This window comes from Limulus polyphemus, unplaced genomic scaffold (assembly GCF_000517525.1).
Source record: "Limulus polyphemus unplaced genomic scaffold, Limulus_polyphemus-2.1.2 Scaffold944, whole genome shotgun sequence".
Lineage (NCBI taxonomy): Eukaryota > Metazoa > Arthropoda > Merostomata > Xiphosura > Limulidae > Limulus > Limulus polyphemus.
In genome coordinates, this window is record NW_013666554.1 from 274,426 (window position 1) to 278,367 (window position 3,942).

A 3,942-nucleotide genomic window follows, 5' to 3' on the forward strand; every position below is an offset into this window, starting at 1 on the left:
GATGTCGTCTGTTGTTGAGGATGTTTTCTGCGATGTATCTAGATGTCGTCTGTTGTTGAGGATGTTTTCTGCGATGTATTTAGATGTCGTTACGATTTTGATGAACTGCGTTGGTAGACCCGTGGTTTTACACGGATGCTATAGACGGCGTGGAGCTTGGTTTTGTATTTTGATTCGATTGCGGTACTAATTTCGTCAGTGGTGATTGAAGGGTAAACGCCTCTTAGGAATACCGATAGTAGATTACTGAAGCTTCGAGGGGTGGTGCATTGAACTATTGAAGGGTAAACGCCTCTTAGGAATACCGATAGTAGATTACTGAAGCTTCGAGGGGTGGTGCATTGAACTATTGAAGGGTAAACGCCTCTTAGGAATACCGATAGTAGATTACTGAAGCTTCGAGGGGTGGTGCATTGAACTATTGAAGGGTAAACGCCTCTTAGGAATACCGATAGTAGATTACTGAAGCTTCGAGGGGTGGTGCATTGAACTGGTAGGACAGAGTTCCATGGGCTGCACAGATAATTAAAATCGGATTCGGTTAAGGGCTGGAGGAAGATGCCGCCTCTGCGTTAAAATTCTCGTTTTGGTTGGGTCGAAGAATGCCTCACGTTTAAATTCTTCGATGAAAGCTACGATTTGGCTCGGGGAGAAGTCGATGGGTAAATCGTCGAGAATTATCGTCAAGACCGTTGAGAAAGCCGTGGGTGGGGGCTTGGATGGAAAGAAAGAGTTATTGTAAAACTGTGTAGTTTAATATACTGTATAACGACACCTGCTTTGAAGAGATTTGGCGACATCTATTGCTGGCCTCTATTTATACTTATGGAATGATCAAATATGACTTCGGTAATACATGTACTATTGTTTCGCTATATAGTTGCCAACTTTCTCACTCTGTCAGTCAGATTTTCTTCTTATACAGAACTCCCTTCCGATCGTAGAGAGTAGTACTGTCAATCATCCTGTGTACCTTCAACATTTCATTTGTATTGAAATAAATAAAGACTGATTTAACTTTGTTTCACATTGTGTTCAATCTCTTTCTTCAACTCAGTCAACATTTAGTTGTAATTCCACATAATATTTCCTGCATGTTCCTCCTGTTACTGTTCTTACCTCTATGGTAATCACAGCAGGCCAGAGAAATAGAAAATTACCAGAAACTTAGATGGCCATAAACATGATAAGATATTCACAGAAGTTTCATAACAGTAATACGAAAAATAGTACAGAAAAAAATAATATAAAACCAGGTGCATGGCTAGAAACATAGGGATGTATTTTAAAAGTGTGGAAGAAAAGGAAGCTACAAATTGAATTTAAAAAAATGACTGAAGCCATTTGCTATTATGCTTATACCTATACAAGAAATTAGAGCTTCCAAGAAATTTAAAGAACTAATAGACATTAATTTATGAATTGACACGGTTAATTAATCGGCTTTTCTACGAGATATAACATATAAAAAGAGATATTTAAACAGATTGAATCAGTTACAGAATCAGGTAGTGGGTTTTGAAACTAGACATTCACACCTTTCACTGTCAGAAAATGTTGTCAATTTACTGCAGTTACCATATCCATGTTCCATAAAACATTTTACACCTCTTTGTGCGTGTTCAGTAACATTCATTGTAAATGTAATTATTTCTAGAGTTATAGAATATTGAACAGCTGAAATGTAGGAAGCACCTTTAAAGATTAGTTATTGATGTAAGTGTAAAGTAAGATGCAGAGGTAAGTATTCTAATAGGTGGTTAGGACGTTCGACTACAATCTGCTGGTCGCGGGTTCGAATTCCACCATGAAACATGTTCACCCTTTCAGCCACAAGGGGCGTTGATAAAGAGTAGCCCAAGAGTTAGGGGTGGGTGGTGCTAACTAGCTGCCTTCTCTTCATTCTATCATTTCTAAATTATGAACGGCTAGCGCTAATTTCAAAAAACAAACCAGCGTATATTGTTTCGTATTGTTACGTCTCCGTGTGTTAATTAATTTTCCGTAACTTCGTTCCGACGAAACTCAAGCGACACAAGTTCTTTACTTAATAAAACTGGTTTATTCTTTCCGAATACAACCCTATCGATACACTTATTCTCAACAATCGCGTTATAACAAACTATAATAACGAACGAACGTTAACTACAACAATACGTCTCTCTCTGACTGCCGTTCAATTACTCACTATCTACACACACATTACATTACCTCTTTGCGTCACGTTTTCCCCATCTTATATATATACCAGCCTACCCTACTAGTAAATACTAGAGCATTCGCCAAAGTACATGATAATTCTAGAAACTAGAGGGCGCCACAGTGGTCATGTGACTCGCTGACGCAACAGAGGCCCAAACACACAGGTAGAACATCACTCCCTACAGTTTACAGACTGAGATGTATTGTTCACAGAATGAATTTATTTATTTAATCTACTTCAGCAAACAGCAAGTGTGCTAAGAAAATAAGCGTCTCATCATGTACACAGCTGTAAATCTTGCTGTAAAGATGACTTTGAAGAAGATGAAATATCATACCTAAGTTCAATGTCGTCAGTTTATAAAAAATAGTGCTGATTTGAAATCTATGTTGCAAAAAAATAAAAATAGAAATATTATGCAGAGCACAATTTGAAATGATAGTTGTTACGTATTTAGGCAATAAGGTTTCGGATAGAAATTTAAGTACTTGACGTTTGAATGATTAGAGAATTCAAACGTTATGGCGTTTCGTAAATTGTCATAAAGTGACAAGATAGACTCAAGATCCAAGAGCGTTCGCATTCTTTCCATAGTTCATGTAGTCCTATGTTTCATCACAATCAAAATAATTCCATCTCACTCTAGGAACAAGCATGAACAAAAACAAAACTCAACCGCTGAGGCCATGCGACTCTGCGAAATTTCACGCGACCAATAAGAGACGCCGTCTTGAGTGGATATTGAAATATGTAAAGATTGAAATGATCTATTAATTAATCATCATAACTTAGCAATAAAATATGTATACTTTTCAAGAGTTATCTTTATAGCTTCTGTGATTATGCTCTTAGAGTTGATAGTTAGGAGTTGTTAACCTTCTTATAATTCCATATAAGCAGGCATGAGTTACTTGTCCTTTTAAAATGTAAATATATATACATATATCTGAGCTAATATACCTTAACACACACGTTTCTTCTACTGGTCGTGTATAGTTTTATGACATTGTTGTAATGCTGTTTTTTTTCGTTTTAAAATTTGATTCTGAAAAAAAATTCAAGGTTCAGTCCACTTACCGATATTATATTACATATATTTTCTTCCTTTACAAGCTTGAACACTTGTACAATGTCTTCAAATAACTAAAGTGGCATATTTAACATCGGTGCAAAGCACCGACGAGCCCCTCTTATTGTGGGCCCCAAAACTAATGCAAAACAAACATAAATTTCCGTTCCTTGTAACTGATCAGTACGGAATGGCCCCCTAAGAAAATTTTACTGAGTAGTTTGAAAAACTACGCCTCTTCTCTCTTAACTATATCCTTGACTATCTTTTACTCGCTTTCAGATATATATATATTTTTCAAAAACTTTTTCAGTCTGAGCTACAAATATACTGAACTTTTGTTTTTCCATCAAGGCTCAATCAAGTTAAATTAATTGATATAAATCAAATATGAAAACACTTTTTTTTTGTCTGAACTTAGTTCTCGATACTTTTGGTTTATTGTCATACATTATTTTTTATTGTAAATTTAAAAAAAACTTTATTATAAAACTGATAAAACTCTACAGCAAATAAATATTTCAAAGATAAGTTAGCAATGTGCTGCTGCCATCTTCTGGAAAGAAATATTGGCTCAGCGACAGGTCTGAGGGCTCGCACCGTTAAAAACCGAATTTCCACAGCACAGATAGCCCATTGTTTGGCTTTGTACTTATCCTTTCTTAACCTC